This window comes from Oryctolagus cuniculus, chromosome 4 (assembly GCF_051225735.1).
Source record: "Oryctolagus cuniculus isolate XC-2025 breed Fujian yellow rabbit chromosome 4, ASM5122573v1, whole genome shotgun sequence".
In the NCBI taxonomy this organism is placed as follows: Eukaryota; Metazoa; Chordata; class Mammalia; order Lagomorpha; family Leporidae; genus Oryctolagus; species Oryctolagus cuniculus.
In genome coordinates, this window is record NC_142870.1 from 154,354,825 (window position 1) to 154,369,072 (window position 14,248).

Below are 14,248 nucleotides of genomic sequence, written 5' to 3' on the forward strand. Positions count from 1 at the left end.
ATTATAGTGGATTCTAAAACTAAACCATCTCAATACGATGGTCTTTCAGCTAATTAATATTATCTGACTTACCTTTAACTACCATAAGGTGGCAAAACACATAATTGATTTGGATGGAGATCTCATGAGATTTGGTTATTGATAAACGAAAACCTAGATTCTACAGAGTTACACAGAGAGAGGAGAGGCAGAGAGAGAGAGAGAGAGAAAGAGAGTGAGAGAGAGAGAGAGGTCTTCCATCTGATGGTTCACTCCCCAATTGGCCGCAACGGCTGGAGCTGCGCTGATTCGAAGGATCAGGAAGGAGCCAGGAGCTTCTTCCAGGTCTCCCATGCTGGTGCAGGGACCCAAGGACTTGGGCCATCTTCTACTGCTTTCCCAGGCCATAGCAAAGAGCTGGATCGGAAGTGGAGCAGCTGAGATTTGAACCGGCGCCCATATGGGACGCTGGAGCTTCAGGCCAGGGTATTAACCTGCCTGCCACAGCGCCAGCCTCGGCCTCTTTTCTTTTAAAGTAAAAAAAAAAAAATCTAAAAATGTATCATCCTTAACCAGGCATTACACCCCCCCAAAAAAAGCTAACTGTTCACAGTGGGCGATACTGTAGAAATTGGATCTGATGATTAGCAAGTAAACGTACCAAGTGTTTCCAAAAGGTTTTCTCATAAACCTGCCTACAATTCATTTAGCCTCTTAAATCCCTCCAGACTGGGAAGTTACTGCAAGGCCTGTAATCTAATCCCCTTGAACAGACTCTTAAGGTCCTTGGCTTGCATTGGGACTTATCAAGTATATTTAAATATTTGGCAATAAAATTAAAATATGAAAACTAATATAGCCATTGCCTTCAAACACACAGTTTTCCAAGGAGGTTTGGATGATTTAGAAAGAAATCTATGGAGGATGTTTGGTATTTAAATAAAAGGGCTCTATTCTGACACTGCTTTCATAAAAATAAACTGGTCCAAGACTACAATAAAAATAATCTATATAAACTAGCTATATTCTATCTGAAAGACAGAGACCAGGGAGAGCAGAGGGCTATCTTCTATTAGCAAAGCCGATGAATAAAATTCACTTTCACAAGTCCAGAATTTTATGGAGTATTTATTCACTTTAAGAAATAAAACTCACATAATAGAACATTCTATTAGCTAAGTATATTCTATTTGTGCATTTAAATATGATTCAATTGAAGAAAAAGTAAATCAATTTTTAGGATTGTAATGTGACCTTAAATTAAATATACACTATTTTTTTAAACAGTAATTTTCCTTTTTAAGAAATAACTTGTTCTGGATGAAGAGAGAGAGAGAGAGAGGGAGAGGGGTTTGAGAGAGAGAAAGAGAGAGAGAGAAGAAGGGGATGGGAGAGAGAGAAGAGGGAGAGGGAGGGGGTGGGGGAGAGAAAGAGAGAGAGAGAGAAAAGCTCTCATTTGCTGATACACTTCTCAAATGATTACAACAGCCATGTTTGGGCTGGGGCCCAAGTTCAGAGCCAGGAACTCAATCCAGGTCTCCCACATGGGTGGCAAAAATCCAATCACTTGAGCCAACACTACTGCAGTGTGTGTATATATATATATATTTAAAATTTATGCATTTATTATAACAATTTATTTATTATTAACAATGCTTAACTAATTCCTTAACAAATTATACATATATACATATTACATATAACAAATTATATATATTAAGGAATGAAAAGTCTAATTCCTGGGTCAAAGGATATTTATTCATCTTTTTAAATGACTCAGAAATCTCCTGCCAGAGTGGCTATACAAAGTGTATTTTTCACTGGTAGCATTAAATATACTCACTTCCTTCCATTTTCACCATCTGTTAGTATTAGCGAGCATTGCAGTTTTTGTCAGTCTTGTATTTTTTGACCCCTCCCTAGTTATTAATACTGATAAGCATCTTTTGAGTGTTTATCACCCGTGTGTCTTTCTGACTCTGAAAGGAATGGAGCTCTTGTCTCTGCTCATTTTTCAGTTGTGTTGATGGTCTCATTTTCAGTAGTTTTTAAGTGTTTTAAGATATATTTGATATTCAATCCCTTTCAGTAATAAACAATGAAAGCATATTGTTCCCATTAGTACTTTCATACCAATTTTTCAGATTTTATTTTTTGTATTATTTGTCTTACATTTTTGTCAAATATAAATTACGTGTCTTTTATATAGTATTTTCAATTTGTGTCTTAAGAAGACCTATCATTTTTATAATTTTTTGTATTTAGATAAGGTGAACACATTTTATGTTTTTCATATGTACAGATTTAGGGAATAGTGATACTTCCCATCCTAACCTCCCTCCATTATGGGATGCAGGCATCCTAATCAGTAGGCCACACAGCCACCCTCTCTTATTTCCTTTTCTTCTGAAATTTTGTTTTTAATATAATTAAAAACCTTAAATTACAAAATTGTATCAATATGACTTCATTGTGCCCTTTATTCAGTTTGTCAATTGTTAATATTTTGTCCCATTTACTTTATTATTCACTGTCTAGATACATTCAAATGCAAACATGTATGTCTTTGTGTATGTTTGTACATATATAAATATATACATATATTTCTCTGAGCGAGTTGATAATTGCAGACATCTGTATTGCTTATATAACATGAATTTAATTTTCAAATCTTGAAATATAACACTAATCCAATGAAATTAGTTCATCTGACAACCATAATAAATTACACTAATCGTTTAAATATTCTTTTCTGTTCTAGGATGTAAACAAAAATCACATACTTCATTCAATTGTTATATCTATGTCTCTTAAGAATCTTTTAACCTGGAAAATTTTTCTTGGGCTTTATCTTTCATGATTTTGATATTTTTGAAGAGTAAAGTCCTGTAAACAGATATTGAACTCCTGTTAGTAGACTTGTTTTTCAGAGATATGGATTAGAAGTTCTGAAACTGTTCTTTAAGCTTGAATAAATCAGTAAATAAATTGATGATAAAGACAGCCAGATTTCTCACTGATACCGATGGGAGTCACAAATATGAAAAAGCAGATTAGAATGAATTCTGTCCTCTGGAAGGGCCTAGGAGCAATGGAACCTCTAGAGTAATGAGTATATTTAGGCGTGGCATTTAATACTATTCCTCATTAGAAGGAAACAGGGATCCTGGAGAAATAAATGCTCCAGAGGTAATTCTGGAAAAGCATGAAATGAGCCAGGCATATTTTAGGCCAGAAAGCAATGTTTAAGAAATGATGAAGTCAGGTCAAAAGGACATAGAAACCAGCTTGGGGAGATTGTCACTGGCCACATCTGGAATGATTTTGAGGTCAAAATAAATAATTATCATGACATATTATACCAGTTGAACAAAGTAAGAATTCATATGTTCATACAGAGATAGGTGATGGACAGAGATAGAAAACTCTTCCTTCTAGTAGAATAAGACTGTTCATTGTTTACAATTTAATTGATTGATTGTAAATTGTTAATAATATTTTTCTTTAAGAATTTTTAGAAGTTGTGATTTTTAAATTTCCATTTGAATAGATTCAAATGGGAAGGTGTGTTGATGGTATTGATGGTGGAATTATTATTACCTATTATAGCTAATCTCTGATTTTATTAAATTATAGTCATTGAATGTAGCCCAAAGAATTTTTTGCTTTTTTGAATATGTTGATATATCCTTTCTGGAGAAAGCTGAAAGACAAGCATCATATATTAGAGTCTAAAAAATAGGTGATCTAAAAAATGCAATGAGGGAGAAATGGGGAAAAGTTGATTGACAAATGTTAGGTGGTAGCGGCCATAGGAGTAAGAGGTCCTTGGGTTCTATTGCATAGTAGGGTGACTGCAATGTTAATGTATTGTATATTTCTCCATTAAAAAACTTAGGATTTGGGATGTTTTCACTCTAAAGAAATGTTAGATACTTGGAGAGATATATATGCTTATCCTGATTGGATGTTACATAATGTATACATGTAAAGAAACATCACATAGTAACCCATAGGTGTGTATAATTTTTTGTCTTATTTTTTAATTTTTAAAAAGTAAAAATCAGTAACATAAAGATGGAAAAAACTGTAATAAAATTTTGTGTGCTTTTCTTTCTTGTTAAATATAACTCTGTTTCGGCCAGCGCAGTGGCTCACTAGGCTAATCATCCACCTGCGGCGCTGGCATTCCGGGTTCTAGTCCCGGTCGGGGTGCCAGTTTTGTCCCGGTTGCTCCTCTTCCAGTCCAGCTCTCTGCTGTGGCCCGGGAAGGCCGTGGAGGATGGCCCAAGTGCTTGGGCCCTGCACCTGCATGGGAGACCAGGAGGAAACACCTGGCTCCTGGCGCAGCATGCAGGCTGTGGCGGCCATTTGGGGGGTGAACCAACGGATGGAAGACCTTTCTCTCTGTCTCTCTCTCTCTCACTGTCTAACTCTGCCTGTCAAAAAACAAATATATATATATATATATAAAACTCTGTTTTAAAAAATTCATTATCTTACTTAAGGTATCAAATTATATACATATGGCCCTTTCTACATACATAACTGTGGTATACATAAAAAGAAGAATTATTTTTCTCATAATACATGATGTTCAGGGCAAGCAGTCACAGCTTATTCAGTAATTTCACAATTTTTATTAAAGTCCCAGGCTCCATGTATCGTTTTGCTCCTCCATTTTCAGCAGGCACCATTCTTCCTTATGGTTACCTCTCACAAGAGAGTCCCATGCCCCCACCCCCCTTACAGCCTCATCTCATCTCATTCACCACACAAGAAGAGGAAAGGGTGGCGTTTTGACATTTATTTCAGGAAGGGCTGCGCGCACCGACAACTCCCCCAGTGACCTTGCGCATGAATCTTCCGGGCGGCACCTTGGCAGGCGGCCACCCCTCCAACTGCTGAGGCGCTTCGGGAAGACGTCTCATGCGGCCAGGCTGTCTGACAGTTACCACCTTCTCCATGTTACTTGGTGGTGAAATGAGGTCTCCCGAGGACAGTGCCTGGAGAGCGACAGGCTTAGGACCTCAGAGCAACAGCGATTCAGAAAGGGGAGCACCGGAAGTGAAACCTGCGACGGAAGTGGGGAAGAGGAAGCCAGAGAGATTGTGAAAGTCGTTGGAGGCAAGGATTGAAGAAAGCTCAGCAATCAAGCCCAGGAAGAATCATAGGAAGCTAGTGCAGGAATCAAGCTTTTGTCATGGAATTGCCCGATTTCTCCTCTCTCTCTCTCTTCTTTCCCCCTGCATGGACAGGAAGGCACCCTTCCCAACCATGCCAACTGCCCCTGACACAGGATGGCTCCAAGCCTATTGTATCTGTCACTGCCCCTGCTCTTTCCTCTTTCCTAACTTCCTCAGAAAACCTAAACAAAACATCCTAATAGAATTAAAAGAAAGCCCGACTTCATTTTCCAGACTAACCATGCTTTTTCAGAATGACCGTTTCCATGGGACCTGTCTGAAAAGTGGCCCCACAGGCCCAGGCAGAGGGCCCCCTTCCTTTTGCTGTTTTCCCTTCTCTTCCTATAACATTCAGTTAAAAAAAATAAAAAATAAAAACAACAGCAAAAAGGAAAAAAAAAGAACAAGAAGAAAAAAAGAGGGGGGATAAAAAGCCCTTATCTGCACAGTTGCAATGAATAGACTTGATTGGGCTCCCACACAGCAGGCAGGTGATGGCCATTGCCTGTCTATTTCAGGACTCAACTTTCTACTGGCCACAGGTGTTTTTCCTTTTTTGGCTCTGCGGCCCTGCCATCATTAAGTTTGCCTGAGGCAGCAGACAGTTTCTGGGAGACCAAAGGATGGGGGGAGGCGGGGTGCAGAGACAATCCAGCTGACACTTTAAGCAGGAAATGCAACCATCTGAATGTAAAGAAGATAAGCCCTGTCTCCACACAGCCTGTTCACTCCGGGGAAATTGAGGTAAAATACCACAGGCTTTTGAGAGGGGCATACGCAGAGTTCGTGCCTCTGAGATCACCCTCGCTCTTGCGATCTTATTACTGGTGGTCCTGTTCCATTATCTGGAAAGATTGAAAAAGGGGAAAACGAAGATCAATGGTATCACTGGAAATCTATAATTTGGTGGGAATTCTTTTTCTGTATCAAATTTAGTAATTATTTAAAGGTATGTATTCAACCTAACAACAAATAGAGAAATGTAATTATGTAACTATATATTTATATAACCCAAGCCAGAAGTACATGGTGGACTTTATTGTATAACTGGAGTATGTTAGTGCCCATGTAATATGATTTCTAAGATACTAGAGAGTTCTTGCCTCATTCCCCATTCTTCCCACCCCCCCCCCCCAGGAATTTCTCATCCATCAGCTGGTGCTCCAAATTTTAACAGGGGTTAACTGTTTGAAATTTGACTTGAGTCTTGATAGTCAGGTCTGTAGGAGAGTATGTATATTTTCTTCAGTTTACCCTAGAATATGAATGAATGGCCCCACAGCCCGAGATCAAGTTTTCATAATATTGCTAGAGCTAGAACAGACAGGGTGAAATGGGGAAACAAGCAATGTACAGACAGTATGGCGAGACTTTTACTTGGGTCTGGGATTTTCTACCCTGTTGAGTTTATCAATTTTTACCCTGGAGCACATATGACTAAATTATATGCAAAATGCAGATTGCATTTCTGCATATGAAAACTTTTAAACCTGAAAAGAAATTATGTGCAATAAAATGTACACCAGTGCTTACATAATTCCTGAACATAACTTAAAAAGTACAGATACATAGGGTTTTAAAATATAGGAATCGTGGGGAAAGTTAATAGTTGAGGTTTTTTGGCTTGTTTCTCTTTTAGCTTAAGTACATGGATTCTTCCCCACTTGTTAAAAGTAGATTCCTGGGGCACATGAAAGCACAATTCTACAAGATCATAGAATATTTTATGTAAGATGATCTTAAAATTTCATGAGAGCTCAATCATTTATTTGTGATTGAAATGTATTTTTTAAGAAAGTCAGAAAACATTATGAGACATTTCTGTTCTCTTAGGGAAGAAAATGATGCCCCATAACAGAATGCATACTTTTCAAAGACCAGCCCAGCAAACTGGCAACATTGCCGGAATTAATCTAAGATTGGTCTTCCAGGTCCTTGTCCTAACCTGCTAGGTGGTCTTTCAGTTGTCACATAAAACCACCCATGTAGCTCTGGAGAAAGGTAAGTTTTTCATCAAGGGAACCAGGAACATTCTGGCAGCCATTTTCTAAGTTATTACCAAGATCTGTTTTTGCTGAGTCTCCCACGGGCACCCCATCCTCAGTGGGAAGTTGATTTCAAATCACTTATTTTGTGCTCTTACAAAAGAAGATGGTGATTTTTTTATGAGACGGTATCTATTTGAATGTGTTGTGTCCTTCACAGAGGTAGTGCTCCCAGGAGTACCTCATAAATGTAGATTGTTTTGTCTGCTTAGACGCTGCTCAAGGACCTCCACATTTAGAGTCATGGATGGGCTTCTTCCAACTGACATGACTCAAGGAGCCTTGAGGCAAAGACCTAGCTGCTGAAAGCTGGTGGAGCTGAGGTGAACAGAATGTGGACTTGCATGGGAACAGCTGCTTGCAGGAGCTAATGATGATAAAGAGTAGTTGACTGAGCTTCATCCCAGAATATGTGTTCTGGGCTAATGGGAAGTAGGAAAAGATTACACAGTTCAAGTATGCATTCTAGTGGGCACTCATGGCTCAGCCTACCGAGACAATGCTTTAACTTGCTTCTTGTCACTAAGATACTTTCAAGGATAGCCAAGAAAGGTGAACTTTTTTGAATTTTAAATACCCATATGTATGTTGGTAGGTAGGTATAGAAGTAGAAAAGGCGGTTTCTTTGGATGGGTTAAGAAAAACTAAAATGAAAGAAGTCATAGTTCTAAACCAATTGTCTTTTGTTGTTGCTGCATAGTAATAGGAAAAGAAATCTCTATTTTCAGTTATCCAGTAATAGTTTTGCCAAAGTATGTATAATCTTCATTACAGTGAGCTTCTTTGGCACTAATAAAACAAAGCCCCAAAAGATGGGTAAATCAATCATGTTTACTCAACAAATCTGATTGAAGGGTTCCATAACTCTAAGGAGGAAAGTGAGGGAAGAAAGGGCTTTGCTTGTCTTTGAGAAACTTGGAGTTTACTAGGGAAGATAAAGATCACAAATGTAAATAAGAGTATAGGATAAAAATCTTTTAAGTTCTATAGACGTAGTTCAGGAGAGAGCTGTGGGGGTAGAGGAGACAAAGAGGTTTCTTAAGGGCATCAGCAATTAGGGACACGTTCCTACCTAGTAGAAGTGAGATTAGAGGTTTTTTTTTTTTTTTTTTTTTTTACAGGCAGAGTGGACAGTGAGAGAGAGAGACAGAGAGAAAGGTCTTCCTTTTAGATTAGAGCTTTTAAATATGTGAGAAGAAGGGTTGTGGCACAGAGGGTTAAGTTGACCTTGAGTCTCCTGCATTGGTTCAAGTGCTGGCTACTCCACTTCAATTGAGTTTCCTACTGACACATCCTGGGAAAGCAGAAAATGATGGCGCAAGTGCTTTGGCCCCTGGTATCCGTGTAGTAGTCCCAGACTGAGTTCTGAGCTTCTGACTTTGGGGTTGTCCACCCCAGCTGCTGCAAGCATTTGAGAAGTAAACCCGGTGTAGAAAATCTCCATCCCCCGCCGGTCACCCTCACTCTCTGCCTCTCCAGTAGATGAAAGTACATGATAAAAACAACAACAACAAAAAGGATTGGTGGACTTTGGTTATGTAAACCTGGGAGAGGAGGAAATTTGAAGAGGGGGATCCAATGCCATGGAAAGCTTGGAGAGCTAGGTAAAGAGATAGGTGTTTTGGAAACAAGGAGGTTTACTTTGTACTAGATTTTTATTAATCAGCTCATAATTGGATCTGTTTAGAGTGATATCAAAATGTACCTACTGGCAAGGCTATTTTTCACCTACTTGACATATAAGATTAATTAATGCCTTGGTAAGAGACAGCAAGTGGCCATGGAAAAGATCATACAGAGTGGCTGAACTCAGTTCAACCACAGAAACCCACTATGGAAAAGGGGAGCTAATTGTTTTTACACCTCATAGAAACCCTATGTGGAAGGGAGGAAGTTTGATGAATGGATGGAAAGCTCTACTGCCTAGGATTTGTTGGGTAAAATTCTTTGGGCCTGTAGATTTTATCTGCATGTTCATTTTAGCAAGATAGGTGTTTTTTGTTGTTGGCTTTGTTTCTATCTGATGGGTCATTTTCAGACTGGTTTGTGTTTGTTTTTCAAGATTTATCAAACAACGCAGCCTCCTCCAAGATGCCCGATTTTCCTCAACACTTCACTGCAAGTGTTTGTCATAGCACTTTTCAGACACTAATATAATTTTTTTTAGCTTATCTCTCCACTCCACCCCCAGGTCCCTCCCAAGAAAGTGTTCTTAAATAACATTGTTGATTGGCAGGATAAGTGAGAAGCAAAGAATAAAGGATTAAAGGAATATATTTTTAAATTGCTGTAGTGTTTGCTATTTTCCTAGGAGCCATATGTGAATGTATTGGTTCTATTTCCCTTCTATGAAGAACTGTTGATTTGATTGGCTGCCTCTTCTCGAGGAAACAGCTATCTGCAGAGTCTCCATCACCTGCCATGCTACCTTACCACAGTGGGCTTAAGAGTCGGTGTGCTGAGTATGTGATCCCCATCCCACCCTTACACAGTAAGGGCCAGAGAGAAGTGATCATCTACTCACAGGACTGGGGAATTTTGGTGTAAGTAGAAGGAGTCAAGGAGCTGGGAGTTACTACTCGGTGCCCTAGAAATTCAGATTTGGACAGTATGATGTCCACTATTCCAGAAGCATTGCTAGGATTATCACCCACAATCTTGATTCACTCTCTTTCTAGTTCACCTCATTTACCTCCCATTTGGTTGTTGTACCCATTGTGGTTCTTGGTGTCCTCTTGAATCTTTAATAATGCTGACGGTCTACAATTTCTTTTTTCATTTTTTAAGTATCAATTTTTTATAGTAGTCTATAAACTACCTCGTTAATCAGATAGTGTAAAATCCAATTAGAGACATTAGAATCCAGAAATACAAGTGTTAAGGAATGTATTTCTTGATTGACAAGGAAGCCAAATAGACCCATCTATTTAGAATCTTAGCAACAATTAGCTGCCTTAGTTTCATTTATTGTGACATAAAAAATCTGGTTTATTGAGAGCTCTATTGAAGAAGATTTCTATGATATGCACCATGAGAAAATATCTTCAAACTAAAATGATTGTTTTGCTGTAATAAATTGAACCATATGTACACTATGTTATTCAATCTTTTTTCTTCAAGGCATAAATTGATATTAAAGAACATTTAAGTCATAACACATGGTTATCCAGGCATGAACGAGGCAATAACCCATATAAGTTGTCAAGGTGAAGCCAAAGCATTTATTAGAGGTTTGTGTTGTTTTTGAAAAGTGCATGGTTGGATAAACATGGATTAGTGCTATTATGCTGCTACGATGACTCAAGTGTGTTTTTACAGTGTCAGTAATTTTTATGTTTAAAAATCACTGGTGCAGTATATTAGCTATAATTTATGTTTATCATCTTGTGTACTCTAATAGGTTTCAACAAACCATTTAACACTTCAGCTTGTGCATATACATTACTTAATAGGTATTTATCTTAAAAAAGAGATACTTAACGGGACTTTCAAAGCTTGCAACTGCATGCTAAGAGAGAATACTGCAGTGTGTCACATTAACTTTCTTTTTCCTGTTTGCAGTTAACTTTGAACATTGTGGCCACTTGCTTCTGTGTTCAATGTGCCTCGGAATGGCACAAGAAGAATATAGTCTGTTAACGTCCTTGTCAGCAGGAATGCCATCAAGTTCTCCCGGCACAGTGTGCCCGTCACACTTGCTAAGTAGGGTGGCTGCAGGATATAGCCAGCACAGCTGAAAATGTGACAAAGGTCCAGCGATCAGGTACCACATTGGGGTGCCCTTTCAGAAAGGGCCACTTTATTCTCAGTGTCTATGAGACTTTGTGTGGTTAACATGACCTCAACTCGGAGCAAAGTCTCTGAGAGAACCCTACGGGCTGCGTGTGTGGGGGGAGGGGCTGGTGCAGAATCAGGTGGGCCTTCCCAGTCACAGGAGGCTTATTGTAGCAACACAAGATGGGGACTTCATTTATCACGACACTATTGATCCTTCCAAATAGTGCTATGCTTATTGTTCTGTGCTGCAATGATGACCCATTTCTCTTTTGGATATTCTAGGTAGATAAATTACCAGAGTTTGGTCTGTTCATAAAGGAGATTGATTCATTTTTAGAATGTACTCAGAGTCAGGGATGCAGTGATAAGATTTTTACCTTCCCTTTTCTCTTTCCTGTTTTCTTCTTCTTTCTTTCTTTTTTTTTTTCTTTTTTCTTTCTTCTCTCTCTCTCTTTTTTTTTTTTTTTTTTTTTTTTTGCATTAGCTGCAGTCTGACTTACTGACAGCCATGACAGAGATGGATATGGAGGGGAAATACTCTTGAAACTCTAGTTACGGCTCCAGTAAATGAGGCCACTTAATTCATTCGCGAGATGGCCACAGTTTGTTTGGAGTCCTGAAATTATGAATATACTGATGTACTTGGTAATAAATTTTTAGAAAGAGACTATAAATTCTCTAGACTCAATCAAGCACATCAGTTGGCTGAGTTAGCAAATAGAGAGGATTTATTACTCACTGGAGACGAATTGACCAAGATGGACAGTTCGTGAACCACCATTTCCCTGGTGAAACTAGGGATGTCACTTTGACACCTCATCAGGGAAAGCCATTAAATCCTGATGATCTTTTCAGTATTGGAAATCTCTACGAACTGGACCCAAATGTGTTTCTTAAATATTTCAAACTGCACTATTTTCAGAATACCATAAAAATTATGTGAAGACTGTCATGGACAACTTATATGAAAAAGCATATGAACTGTGTTTTTCATGAAAAGCACCAGAGGGAAAAACTCATTAGTTCTTGCATAAATAGTCATAGTTTAAGGGGATCAAGAAGGACAGTGATCTAACATGAAAATTCTAATAGAACTTTCTAGGATGTGGTAAAACTAACTTTCTGGAATGATGCATATTCTATATCTGTTCTAGTCAATCCAGTAGCCAATAGCTACTTCCAAAAAGTTTTTTTGAACTTGGAATTCAAAGATAAGTTTAATGTGTAAATATTATTTCAAAAAATTTTGAAATCCAGGCATCTGAGGGATTTTCCAAAAGTTCATGGACAATTGTATAGGAAAAAGTGTGTCTGTATTTAAACGAGGGTTTTTTTTTTTTTTTTTTTTGGTACTAAAATAAACTGACTTTAAAATTTTATTTTCCATGATTTTTTTTCACTTCCTATGTACCATCAAATAATTAATCACTGATACTAACTTTATCCTTAACAGAGAATTCATATTGATTTTCTCCTCTTCATCCCCTTTATCACCGCCTGTGTTTAGACCTAGGTTTTTAGAGAACACCTTGGTTGTCTTCTTGTTTAGTATTTATCCGCCCTTCTCTCCCTCCTGTCATTTCTCCTCACAGGTACCAAGGTCATGTTGCTCAGAATTCTGCATGGGTTCTATGGACTGAACATTGTGTCCGCCCCAATTGATGTGTTAACATTCTAACTGCCATGGGAGGTTATGTGAAGGTGGAGTCCTTGGGAGGTGCAGAGGTCATGAATAGGCTTCAGTGCCCTTCTAAAAAGATCCGCAAGAGAAGGTGCATCCCCGTCCTCCTCAGAGCCCCCCCAACCCCAACTCTGTCACGTGGGGATGCAATAAGAACACGGCTATCCGCATATCGAGAGGGGATCCCAGATCTCATTGGATCCCAATCTTCCAGCTCCTTGATCTTGGATTCCTCAGACCCTAGAACTGTGAAAAATGAATGCTTGAGATTTAAGCTGCTCAGTCTATTGAATTGTGCTGTAGCAGCACAAACTGATTAAAACAAAGGGCTTCTCCTCACCAGTAAGTCGTCACTCCAGACTGTTAGCACGCTGTACGTGACACTTCATCCCTTTTCTTCCTGTCCGTCAAGCCTGACCCCTGACCCTGTCTTACGTCATCATTTCTGGGCCTTACTGCGCCACAGCGGCCTCGTTTCTGGCTCACCACGCTGCTACCCGTTGTTCCTGTCATTTCCTCCCCGTTTTGCTCCTTCTTCAAGGCTCCTCTCAGAGTTACGTTCTCAGAGAATCCTCCTCTACCATTCTCCCTACAGAAGGGTCATTAATCACGTTCTGTATTTCATACTCTTGTCACACCAGTTATGCTACAATTCTGATTCTCTGGACTGTTTCAGCCTGGGGCTCCAAAGCATAAGGGAAGATGCCTTATTTCCCCACGTCTGGCATAGTGGTCAGTCCCAGCAGGGACTCCATGAACTAATGAATGAATGACTGTCTACCTCACCACTCACTGTTCTTGCTTAGCCACATCTGAGATGCCCGGCTGGGGCTCTGCCATGACTTGGGTATGCCTGGGAGAAACTACCAGAGGTAAAGGTTTCTTATTTTACAGAAACTTAATACTTCTCACCTACAATTTTTAAAAATTTATTTTTAAGATTTATTTATTTGAAAGGCGGACAAAGAGAGAGAGAGAGAGAAAGAGAGAGATCGATTGATCTTCCATTCACTGGTTCACTCCCCAAATGGCTGCAGTGCCTGGGGCTGGGCCAGGCTGAAGCCAGGAGCGAGAAACTCTGTCCTGGTCTCCCTGGTGAGTGGCAGGGTCTCAAAGTCTTGGGCAATCTCCCGCTTCCTTTCCAGGTGCATTATCGGGAAGCTGAATGGGAAGTGGAGCAGCCAAGACTTGAACCAGTGCTCACGTGGGATGCCAGTGTTACAGGTGGGGACTTAACCCACTGTGCCACAACTCTGGCTCCTGAAATTTTATTTATTTATTTAAAAGATTTTTATTGGCCAGCGCCGCGGCTCACTTGGCTAATCCTCGACCTTGCAGTGCCGGTGCCCTGGGTTCTAGTCCCGGTTGGGGCACTGGATTCTGTCTCTGTTGCCCCTCTTCCAGGCCAGCTCTCTGTTGTGGCCAGGGAGTGCAGTGGAGGATGGCCCATGCTTGGGCCCTGCACCTGCATGGGAGACCAGGAAGAAGCACCTGGCTCCTGGCTTCAGATCGGCGCAGCACGCTGGCTGTCACAGCGATTTGGGGAGTGAACCAACAGAAGGAAGACCTTTCTCTCTGTC

At 39.7% G+C, this 14,248-nt stretch overlaps 1 long non-coding RNA gene across 1 annotated transcript; it reads left to right on the plus strand.

Annotated features, from left to right (window-relative positions):
• Window positions 1–4,748: 4,748 nt before the first annotated feature.
• LOC149127186 (uncharacterized) lies at window positions 4,749–12,754 on the plus strand. Its single transcript, XR_016232140.1, has 3 exons — window positions 4,749–5,909; window positions 10,772–10,973; window positions 12,580–12,754. It is a non-coding gene; the product is annotated as an uncharacterized LOC149127186 (long non-coding RNA).
• The last annotated feature ends 1,494 nt before the right edge of the window (window positions 12,755–14,248 follow it).